This window comes from Phacochoerus africanus, chromosome 2 (genome assembly GCF_016906955.1).
Source record: "Phacochoerus africanus isolate WHEZ1 chromosome 2, ROS_Pafr_v1, whole genome shotgun sequence".
NCBI classification, from domain to species: Eukaryota; Metazoa; Chordata; class Mammalia; order Artiodactyla; family Suidae; genus Phacochoerus; species Phacochoerus africanus.
In genome coordinates this window covers 219,224,174-219,237,113 of record NC_062545.1, presented here as the reverse complement: position 1 = coordinate 219,237,113, position 12,940 = coordinate 219,224,174, and the positions used below count along the sequence as shown (strand labels likewise).

The window sequence follows — 12,940 nt, the reverse complement described above, 5'->3', positions numbered from 1 at the left end:
CGAACTCCAATTAACCACTGATGATTTTTGTCGTCATTATAGTTTTGCTTTTTCCAGAATGTTATTTAAAGCATTACTAGAGAATGTAGCATTTGCAGACCTAAATATAGAATGGCCTTTTTTCATTTGGTATTATGCACTTAAGATTCATCTGTGTCTTTCATGTTTGATGGCTTATTTTTTTTATTGAGGAATAATATTTAGATGTGCAACAGTTTATCTATTTTTCTCTTGGAGGGCATCTTGTCTGCTTCAAGTACCCTCTCTAAGCAGGGTTGCTTGTTGTGCAGCACCAACAGCCCACAGGAACTCCTGTGGCCAAAGAGAAATCTGAGGAAAAGGAGACAGAGTTTGAGAAGGCAGAGCAGAGAGAGATAGACCCAGCCTCCCCAGAGCTGAGGTTTACATCTGTTGTATCAAGAAAACATACTCTGCCCAGCCCTCTACCAAAGAAGATGATATGGCAGCTCAAATGGATGAGAAAAATTTCTGGAAAACGAATCAACCGTCATAAAGCTGGGCCAGAATCTATACATCAAGTATTTGGATACAGAGTGTCCTCTAATAGCTAAAGATGGGAGTAGCTGCGTGTGGGGCTAAAGATCACTAAACGTTTACTCTGACATATCCACTGCATTATGCAGATGAGATGTGGCAGGTCCTGAAAAGGTCTACAGCTGGAGGTCATCAGCTGACCACAGTCCCTCAGTTAGGCAGCAAGCCCTTCCCTCCTGTAGGTGGGTTTTACCTCCACCACACCTGACTTGGTTTTCTTCACTGTACTTAGTACTGCTTGAGATAATGCTGGGTATTCATTTGTTTATGTGATAACTGCCTTTCTCTAGAAGGGCAGGACCTTGTTCTTCTTGGTACATTCCTGGAGGCTGGAAAGTTGCTCAGTAAATACTTGTGGAATAAGAGCCTGCTTACTAAACATTTTCATATATAGTGCCCCGTATTATCCTCTCAACAACCCTTAAAGGTCAATATTATTATTTACATTTTACACATAAGGAAATGCAGGTGTAAAGGGACAATCAGACCTCAGATCCAAGGGCTGTACAGCATCTGACTCCAGGTTTTTTTTTTTTTTCTCTTCTTGTGATGAGAAAACTTTTAAGATTTACTTTCTTATCAACTTTCAACTTTGCAATAATTATGGACTGTAACCAAACCAAACTTGGGTCTGCTCTCTGGACACAAAGTAAAGACAATCTACTGACACTGAGTTGTAGTGAAGGGAAGTACAGCATTTATTGCAAAGCCAATCAAGGAGAATGGGCTATTTGTGCTTAAAAGACTCCTTGATGGCTTTCAGGGAAGGGCTTTTAAAGGCAAGGTGAGGGAAAGGGTCACAGGATGCATGATCAGCTCACATACATCCTTCTGATTAGTTGGTGGTGAAATAACAGGGTGGTGTTTTTGGAATCTCAATTATCAGTTTTCTGGTTCCAACTGGTCTGGGGTCTGTGTAGTAGTGGTTAGCAATTAACTCCTTTCACCTGGTAGGGATTTTAGTATTTGCTCAACAACTCCAGGATACAGCTCAGAATATTATCTATAGCCCTAAAGAAGGAACTAAAGATCTTTGACTTTGTCTTAGGGCTAAACCATTATTATTTTGTCTTGCTTGACTGTTTTCCTTTTTTCTGCATTTTCTTTTTTTTATTCCAGCAATTTGTTTTATTCCAGCAATGCAAGTCTTATTTAACATTAGAAAGTCAGTTTCTGTAATTTTTTTTTTGTCTTTTTGCCATTTCTTGGACCGCTCCCGCGGCATATGGGGGTTCCCAGGCTAGGGGTCTAATCGGAGCTGTACCTGCCGGTCTACACCAGAGCCACAGCAACACGGGATCCGAGCCGTGTCTGCCGCCTACACCACAGCTCAGGGCAACGCCGGATCCTTAACCCACTGAGCAAGGGCAGGGAGTGAACATGCAACCTCATGGTTCCTAGTCGGATTCGTTAACCACTGTGCCATGACGGGAACTCCAGTTTCTGTAATTTTTAATATAAAGCTTAAATGATTGGGATTAACAGATACAAATTACTATACATAAAATAGATAAGCAACAAGGATTTACTGCATAGCACAAGGAACTATATTCAATATATTATGATAACCTATAATAGAAAATAATCTGAAAAAATATATATAACTAAATCACTTTTCTATACACCTGAAACTAATACAATATTGTAAATCCACTATAATTTTAAAAAGTTTAAATGAGAAAAATTAAGTTGTTATCTCAATAGAATCATAAAAACCTTTTGATGAGATTCAGTATGGTTGATAAAAACACCTATAAGTTAGAACTAAAAAAGACCTCTTTAACTAATAAACATATCCAGTCAAATACTCAGGAAATATTTTCATAATGGATATTAAAAATCTTCAGACCTTTCACATAATAAAAGATAAGGCTACATTCTAGCACCACTTATGTTTAATTTTGTGTCTAAGGCAATAAGGCAAGAAGAAGTGAGAAGCATGAGGATTGCGAAGAAAGAAAAAGTATTATTTGTAACAAAGTTTAGTGATCATTCTAGATACAAAAATATTAAAATCTATTACTTTCTAAGCATAGGCAACAGAGTAAAATTGTAATAATAGTAATGTGGCAGTTATAAATCCCCAAGAAATATTAAGTACCTAAGAATAGGTGTAACATGAAAAGTGTCAGACCATAATAGAAAAAAAAGTAATACGATGTTATTAAAAGATATTAAAGAGGCTTGTATAAGAGATTTATGACTTTCATGAATTCAAAACCTAAATATTACAAATATATAAATTTCAAAATCCCAACAGGTATTTTTAGGAAACTTGGAAAGTTAATTTTAAATTTTATATTGAAAAGAGCCTGAAAGTAGGCAGAACTCTCCTGAAGAAAAAGATTAATAACTTTTTGAATTTCCATTATCAGATATAATTCTTTAAGAATTAAGACAGTGTGATATCAGTGTAGAGACAGACAAATGGACCACTGGAAGAGAAAAGGGTGTCCCGAAACATACCCCTGACAGTATGGAAAATTGATTTATAAGAGAGATAGGACTGAGATATGGTGATTAGAGGTTCTTTTTTCTGCATTTTCTTACTTTTCTGATTAAGTTTACTCTTTGGAATTTAGGAAAAGCATAGGAGGCTAAAGCTTTTTGACAAACAAGAGGCAAGTGGATGCAGAGGATCTCTTCCCAGAGGGGCCTTGCAGTGTCCTGCTCAGCTATAGACTCCATGCTCTATGTTATATCCCCATGACACACTTATTTTATGTTTCTTTCTTTATTTATTTAGAAGTTTGTACCTCCTGATTCCTTGACCCCTTTCACCCATTTCCCACCCCTCTTCCTCTCTGGTCTATTCTCTGTATCTGTGGGTTTTGTTTTGTTTGTTCATTTGTTTTGTTTTTTAGATTCCATGTATAAGTGAAGTCATGGTATTTGTCTTTCTGTAGTAAGTATTGATATCAGATAGTATCAGTCCTCTGGCTTTGTTCTTTTCCTTCAATATTGTGTTGGCTATTCTGGGTCTCTTGTCTCTTCATATAAACCCTAGAATCAATTTGTCAATATCTACAAAATAACTTGCAGGGATTTTGACTGAGATTGCTTTGAATCTATAGATCAAGTTGGGAAGAACTGACATCATGGCAGTTACTGTTCATGAACATGGAATATTTCTTCATTTACTTAGTTCTTCTTTAATTTCATTTATCAGAGTTTTATTGATTTCCTTTTATAGATCTTGTACATATTTTGTTAGATTTATACTTAAACATTTCATTTTGGGGGTTGCTACTGTAAATGGTATTGTGTTTTTAATTTCAAATTCCCTTCATTTCTGAATGAGAAATCAATTGAATTTTATGTATTATCTTTGTATCCTGCAAAATTTATTGTAGCAATATAAAAATTATTAGTTCTAGGAGTTTTGTTGTTCCTGTTGATTCTTTCTGATTTTCTATGTAGACAGTTATGTCATCTGCAAACAAAGACAGTTTTTTTCTTTCTTGCCAATATGTATACTTTTATTTCTTTTCTTGTCTTATTCCAATAGCTAGGAATTCCAGAACTATGTTGAATAGGACTGGTTATAGAGGACATACTTGCCTTAATCCTAATCTTTGAGGAAAAGCATCTAGTTTCTCACCATTAATATGATGTTAGAGAATTTTTAAAGGTGTTGTTTTTCAAGTTGGGGAAGTTTTCTTAGTCCTACTTTGTTAAGGGTTTTTTTGTTTTGTTTTGTTCAAATCACAAATGAGTGTTGGAGTTCAGGAAATGTTTTTTTCCACCTTCATTTATAAGATCATGTGCTTTTTTTTTCTTTAGCTTGTTAACATAGTAGATTCCATTCATTGAATTGTGAGAATTTTAAAAAATATTTTCTCTCAGGTAATGTTTACAAACACACAAATACTAAGTTTACAATTAGATGAGATATGTAACTAGCACTTCAATCAAGATATAGAACATTTCCTTCATCCCAGGATCATTCCCTTGTGTTCTGGTTAATCACCATCCTTCTTGGCAACCATTCGTCTGATTTCTATCACTTCAACTTTATAGGGATAATACAGTGATGTTTGGCTTTTGTTTCTCGATGTAATATTTTTTTCATTCAGTTATGTTATGTGTATCAGTACTTTGTTATTTTCTATTACTGAGTAGTATCCCCTTGTATAAATATACTATAATTGCTGATGATCATTTTGATTATTTCTAATCTTCAGCTATTTTCATTAAAGCTATTAACATTTTCCACAAGTCTTTTGGTGAACATGTGCTCCTTTCTCTTGAGTATACATCCAGGAATTGATTTATATAGATATATATTTAGCTTTATAAAAATTATTTTCTTATTTTCCATTTTGATTCCTGTATTAACTTTATTGCTATGTGTCTTTATATCATTCTTTAAATGTTTGCTCTAGTCATTAAAATTGGTATTCTTAATTTATCACAGTCTACTTAAAAGTAATATGGTGCCACTTCATATAAAAAGTGAGAATTTTTTTTGATAGGCAAGAAATAGATTTATTAAAATAGGATGCTTGTAAGAGATGCAAGCGGGCAGGCACAGAAGCTCTCAAAAGTGAGAATCTTATAACAGTAATGCCTCTATCCTTTGAGCTATTGTTGTCATTCATTTTACATCTACTTAGGTAATAATTTCCACAACATAATATCATTTTTCCTTTAGATGGTCAGTTTTCCTTCACAGAAATTAAAAGGAAAAAATCTCTGTTTATATGTTTCTACAAATTTACTATTTCAGGCACTCTTCCTTACCTCCTATTGATTTATACTTCCATCTAATATAATTTTCCAATCTGAAGACCTTCTTTTGGCATGTCTTGCTGTGAAAGTGCTCTAGAAATGGGTTCTTTAGCTTTTCTTTATCTGAAAATAGTTTTATTTTATCCTCAGTTTCAAAGCCTATTTCACTAAATATAAAATTTTGCATTAAGAGTGTTTTTCTTACAGCACTTTCAAAGTGTTATCACATTGTTTTCTGGCCTTCTTTCTTTCTTTCTGAGAAGTCAGCCATTACTTGTATCATTGTTTCTCTGTATGTAATACATCTTATTTTTCTGGCTGTTCTTGAGATTTTTTTTTCCTTAGCTTTTAGTGTTTGATTTGGATGTGTCACAGGGTGATTGTTTTTATATTTAATCCTGCTTGAGCTTACTGCTCTTCTTAGTTGACCAGCTGTTATTACTCATTCAGTGAGTCCTTGGCAAATTTTTAAATTTACCAGCCCTTATTATTTCACCTCTTTTTTTTCTGTCCCATTTCTTCTTAATATCTCTGGGACTTTAATTTCATGTATATATATTCTGCTAAATATTTTCCTGTTTGTAATAGAGACACTATTAATTTTTAAAATCTTTCTTCTGTCTTTCTTCAAATGGAATACTTTCTATTGATTTGTCTTCAAGGTTGTTATCTCTTCTGGAGTCTTTCAAGTTCATCCAGGAAAATTTTCATTTCAGATGTTGTACTTTTCTGTTGTAAAATTTCCACTTGATTGGCTTTTTAAATATTTTATGGTTCTCTGCTAAGATTCACCCTCTGTTCACTCATTATACCTACTTTTCCCTTTATATCCTTGAATGTAAGTTTGCTTCTTTAATGTTACTATCTGATAATTTCAACATCTGGTCAAGTCAGTGTCTTTTTCTATTAACCTTTCTTTTTCCTTAATCATGGATTATATTTTCCTGTTCATCAGGTTTTAAAAATTCTGTGCTGGCCTTGTGGATCATATGCATTATTTCATCATCCTTTAAAGAATGTTGTATCTTGTTGTTTTGGGTAGTTAACTTATTCAAAGAACTTCCTAGTCTTATCAAGATTGGTTTTACTCTGTTAGGGTAAATCTGTTTCAATTTTGAGATAAAATCTTGAATCTTATTATTCCTGGCTGTTCTCCTTACTTCTAAGGCATGGCCTTTCTGGGGTCTCAACTGAATAACTTAATTACTAAATGAGATTTCTCAGCACTAGATGGTCCAGAAGCCAGATATCTCCTAAATATCTTCAGCTCTCAGACCCACAGCAGATAATCTCTGCTAGATTTTGTGGGGTCTCTCCTAGTGTATGTGCATCCAAGTTGTTTGCTAAGGACTTTTGACTCACTGAATTTCCACTTAAGTTTTTGTCTTCCCCCATACACCAGGCATTTCTTTTTTCTCCAATGTACTTTCATGAACATTCCAACTCCTCAGCAGTCTGAAACTCTGATCTCTCTCATCAGTTCAATGACATCACTGCCATGCTTGGGTTCCCCACTTCCTCATCCCAAAGCAGAAGACCTTGAACTTGATAACTGGCCTCCCCATGTTGCTCAATATCTGAAAACATTTTTTTTTTGTGGCTGCACTCACAGCATATGGAAGTTCCCAGGATAGAGACTGAATCTGAGCCACAGCTGTGACAATGCTGGATCCTTTAACCCACTGCACCAGGATCGAAACTGTACCTCTGCAGCAACCTGAGCTGCTGCAGTCAGGTCCTTAACCTACTGTGCTGCAGTGGGAATTCCTGAAGGCATTTGCCTTTATTTTTTTCCAGTTTTTGACCAAAAGGCAAATCTGGTACCATTTACTTTGTCATGGCTCTTTAAAATTATTTTTTTGCCATAATTTCTATTGTTTATGTGTGATTGTCAGGAAGTAGTCTATAAGAGTTTTTTATTTTTCCAGTTTGAAGGTTTATGTATATGACTGTGTGTGTTTAAAAGATTTCATGTGTGATAAATTCCTATTAATGTTCTCTGGATTTTTGAAAAGGATTTCTACTCTATATATTAGATTAAAAGTTCTGAATTTGTTGATTCAATTTTCTAAATTTTGTTACTTATTTTGCACTCTCATTTGTTTATTATTTTGTTATAATAGCTCTATTGAGATATAATTCACATGCTATACATTTCACCCCTTTAAAGTGGGATTTTAGTGTATCCACAGAGTTGTGCAACTATCACCATGATCAATTTTAAAATATTTTAATTACCCCCAAAATAAATCTCACACTTCTTAGCCATCATTCCTCAATCTTCCAATCCCTCCTAGCTGCAGACAACTACTGATCTGCTTTCTATCTCTGTAGATTTGCCTATTTTTGACATTTCATATAAATGGACTTATGTAATATGTTATATAATATGGAATTATATACTGTGTGGCCTTTTATGACTGGCTTCAATCAAGATAAAGTTTTCAAGGTTAATCCATTTTGTAGTGTATATCAATACTTCATTCCTTTTTATGGACAAATAATTCTATTGTATGGATATAACACATTTCATTTATCCACTTATCAGCTGATGGATATTTGTGTTGTTTACACCTATTGCCATGGTCATTGCTATTATTTGTGTACAAGCTTTTATGTGGACATATGTCCCATTTCTCTTGGGTATATTCTGAGAGTGACATTGTCAGATCATGTGATATTTCTACGTTTAACAACTTGAAGAAATGCTAGCCTCTTTTCTGCAGTGGCTGCACCATTTCACATTCCCACTGGCAAAAAAAGGTTCCAGTTTCTCTCCATCTTTGCAAACAGTTATTTGTCTTTTTGATTAAAGCCATCTGTGGTGTGTGTGTGTGTGTGTGTGTGTGTATGTGTGTGTGTGTGTGTAGTGATCTTATTGATTTTTTGACTGCTTAAGTTGTTAATTTGTAAGAGAGTCCTCTTAAATTCTTCCATTTTATGATTCAATAAATTAGAGTTCTTTATCAAAGAGCTCTACTCTAGGAATTATCCTAGGTATTGAGTGGTAAACATGTTTCCCTTCTACACAGTACTGACAATGTCATCAAAAATTTGTGATTTAATAGCAAAAAGGAAACAATGGTGCTAAAGTGATAAAACACAATAAATTGAGTGGGTTCTCAAAGGGTAACCCTGGGACTACCAGGATTAGCATTATTTGGGAAATCTTAAAAATGCAAATTTTCAGGCTCTAGTTCAGATATGCTGAATCAGAATCTTTGGAGGCGGGACTTAGGAATGTGTTTTACAATCCCTTCAAATGAGTCTGATGTATGTTAAAATTTGAGAATTACTATTTCAAAAAAACTCTGATGTCAGAGCCCCTCTTCCTAGAGATTCTGATTTAATTGGTCTGGAATGAGGCTGGAGAAAGAATTTTTAAAAAGTAACCCAGATGATTCTATTATACAGGTAGGGTTGAGAAACAGTGGGCTAGAGGGGACAGAGAATAAAATGAGTTTGGAGTTATTAGCACATACAGATAAGACAGAGCTTTGAAAACTATGGTCAAGAGTTTAGAGTTAATTCTTGGAGTTCCCTGGTGGCCTCGTGGTTGAGGATCCAGCATTGTCACTGCTATAGTTCAGGTCGCTGCTGTGGTGCTGGTTCAATCCCTGGCCCAGGAACCTCTGCATGCCATGGGCAGGGCCAAAACAAAATTTTTTTTTTTTTAATGAGAGTTTAGATTTAATTTTAAATGCAATGGGGAACATTTAAAAAGGTTTAAGCAGATAAATTCCCTGGTCTTATTTATGTTTTAAAAAGTTCTCTTGTAACCATGCAGCTGTACAAATGAATGAGGAGGATTTCTATACATTACATAGGGTTATCTTTTGGATGCATTTTATTTAGGATACATTTTAAATGAAGAAAGATATAGAGCACTGATAACAGTAGCTTATCTTTGTGTAAGGGGGGGCATAAATATGTATACATATTTGTCTTTTTAGGGCCACACCTATGGCATATGGAGGTTCCCAGGCTAGGGGTTGAATCAGAGCTGTCGTGTAGCCACTGGCCTAGACCACGGCCACAGTGATGCAGGATCCGAGCCGCAGCTGTGACCTATACCATAGCTCATGGCAACAACAGATCCTTAACCCACTGAGCAAGGCCAGCGACTGAATCTGCATCCGCATGGATGCTAGTCAGATTCGTTTCTGCTAAGCCACGATGGGATCCCCTATATCTTGTATTTTTATTTTTATTATTATGATTTTTTTTTGGGGGGTCTTTTTTGCCTTTTCTTGAGCCACTCCCCCGTGGCATATGGAAGTTCCCAGGCTAGAGGTCTAATCAGAGCTGTAGCCGCCGGCCTACACCAGAGCCACAGCAACGCGGGATCTGAGCTGCGTCTGCAACCTACACCATAGCTCACGGCAATGCCGGATCCTTAACCTGCTAAGCAAGGCCAGGGATTGAACCTGCAACCTCATGGTTCCTAGTCGGATTCGTTAATCACTGCGCCACAACAGGAACTCCTACATCTTATATTTTTAAAGCAATTAGTTTTAAATGAAAAAACTAATAAAATTTGTTGCTTATGTTGAGAAACAAGATTTAGGGAGCCAGGCAAGCAAGACTTTTATCAAATTATTTTGTTATATAGTTTGACTTTGGAACCATGTAAATGTTTTACATATAAAAATGAATAAAAAAGAATTTAAAAATCCCTAAAAATTAAAAACAAATGGCTGTAACTGTAGATCAAGTTGATGCCAAAACCACATAAAGGAAATCATTACTAGAAGTGACTTTAAAGTGTTATATTTTGAGTTAACATTCCTAGTGGGATATAATCCTAAGAACAGAACCCCACAAAATATTAGATTACATCCAGTAGTCTTATTGTTTTAAATAATATAATAATACTGGTAATTCTATTTTTAATGCTATTTTTAAACTATTAGAGGACTGTTGTAGGATAAAGTAAATAAAATAATCACGTTAATGTTAGAAACCAAGATTTTCCAATTTAAGAGAAAAAAAACACATATAAAACCGTAGAAGCTAACACCCTGTAATCTTAACTTTGCAATAGATATATCAGTTCAATTTCTTTTCTTTTCTTTTCTTGTTTTTTTTTTTTTTTGTCTTTCTTTAAAGCCGCGCCCTCGGCATATGAAAGTTCCCAGGCTACAAGTCAAATTGGAGCTGTAGCTGCTGGCCTACCGCAACGCAGGATCCAAGCTACATGTATGACTTACACCACAGCTCATGGCAACATTGGATCCTTAACCCACTGAGCAAGACCAGGGATTTAACCTGCGTCCTCATGGATACTAGCTGGGTTTGTTACTGCTGAGCCACGACAGAAACTCCTATTAGTTTAATTTATGATTTTTTTTTTCTTTCAAAAACCAGTATGTACTTTTTAACTCTGTCCTAACCTCCCTAATTCTGAGAAGACCTAAAAGCAATAACAATGCAGTAGCAGTTAGCACCCTTGGCATCCAGATTCTGGATTTTCAACTAAAATGAACCTGGGCATCTTGGAAAAATGGCTGATTGAAAGCTTGGGGTAAGAAATGTGTTAAGATAAACTTGGAAGATCTGTTGTACCAGAGAACAAGCAAGCTACCAAAAACTAATCGGAAACAAACTAGACTTTAGAAAAAGAACAATTGGAGTTCCTATTGTGGCTCAACAGAAATGAATCTAACATCCATGAGGACCTAGGTTCGATCCCTGGCCTCACTGAGTGGGTTAAGGATCCGGCGTTGCTGTGAGCTGTGGTGTAGGTCACAGATCACAGCTTGGATCTGGCTTTGCTGTGGCTGTGGTGTAGGCCAGCCCCTGTAGCTCCCATTTGACCCCTAACCTGGGCACCTCCATACGCCTTGAGAGTGGCCCTAAAAAAAAAACAAAAACAAAAATCATTGCAACTCATCGAATCATATCAGATATTAAAATTTCATAATAATGTAAAACATAGCAAGCAAATCTCATTGGTTGCCACTGAAGGTTATTAGGGCACCAGCTTATCTGCAAATCAATAAATAAAAAGAATCAGGCATTTTTCCTGCCTTTCGAACTTTATTTCAGAATAACCAAAGCATTGATGAAAGTTCTTTATGGAAGAAGTCCAACTAATAAATGCAGAAGGAATGATAGAAGTAGAAAATCACCAGTTTGCAACCCTCTGGTCCTAAGTGACATGTTTGTCAATGAATGTTAAAGCCACAATGTGAAAATTTAATGAGGGATTTTATAATAGAGAGATTAGACTGTCACCACCTAAAGCCTTGGATTGCTTTGACATTCATAAAAGGAACAAGACATTATATGTCTCATGATATGATGTGATAGGAAATATTCAGCATTACGTGAAGTATTCCTAATTAATATAATTATATTAATTCCTAATCTAGGCAAACTCCTTTATCTATTTATCATCCACCCCCCCACCCCAACACTTGCACACACATTAACTGAGACCAACGGAAAGTAATTAGCCAAATCTAAAATGTCAGCAAATCTATAGGACAAATCTAGAAGACAAATGACTCAATTTTTTCAAAAATTCATGACATGAAATGTGATATATCTATACAATAGAATATTATTTGTCAATAAAAAGAAAGTATTGCTAAAACAGGAGTGAGCCTTGAAAATATTACGCTAAGTGAAGGAAGCCACTTGCAAAGGTCTAAATGATTCCATTTATATGAAATGTCCAAGATAGGCAAATCTCTACTATTGAAAATAATTTGTGGTTGCCTACAACTGGGGAAGATGGTAGGATTAGGGGTTAGTGGTTAGGGGTACAAAATTTATTTCTGGGGGTGATGCAAATACTTTAGAATTTATTATGGTGATAATTGCACAACTTAGTGAATATACCCAAAACCATTGAATTGTACCCTTTAATTAGGTGAATTATGTGATGTGGATCGTATGTCAATAATGTTGTTGAAAAAGTTGTCTTGGGACATGAAAAAATAACAGAAGGAGGTCTGTTAAAGAACCAAAAAGGTTTAATGGACAAATTGACTATAATATATATATATATATATATATATATATACCTTTGAGACTATCCAGGAAGTTTAATTATGGGCTGAATATTAAATATTGCTATGGTCTTAATGTTTGCATCCTCCCAAAATTCACATGTTGAAATTCTAAACGTCAAAGTGATGGTGTTAGGAGATGGGACCTTTGGGAGGTGATTAGGACACAACATTGGAGCCCTTATCAGCATGATTAATGCTCTTATAAAAGAAGTCTTAGAAAGCTCCATTGCTCTTTGCTTTGTGGAGGTTATACTGGAGGTCATACGGAGAAGACAGGCCATTGAGGAAGAAGGGGGCTTTCACTAAACACCAAACCTGCCAGTGCCATGATCTTGGACTTCTGAGCCTTCCTTATTTCTCTTGTTTTTAACTACCCAGTCTGTGAAATGTTTATTATAACAGCTTGAGTGAACTCAGACAGACGTAAGAAATAGTTGTTGAAGTTGCCATTGTGGCTTAATGGGTTTAGAACCTGACATAGTATCCATGAGGATGCGGGTTTGATCCCTGGCCTCGCTTATTGGGTTAAGAATCCAGTGTTGATGCAAGCTGTGGTGTAGGTCGCAGATGCGGCTCGGATTTGGTGCTGCTGTGACTGTGGTATAGGCCTGTGGCTGTGGCTCCAATTTGACCCC

General features: G+C 35.6%; 1 pseudogene; it reads left to right on the top strand.

The window, feature by feature from the left end:
* The window catches only part of LOC125120815 (NADH dehydrogenase [ubiquinone] 1 beta subcomplex subunit 5, mitochondrial-like), a 138,260-nt pseudogene that overhangs the window by 42,127 nt on the left and 83,193 nt on the right, over positions 1-12,940 (top strand).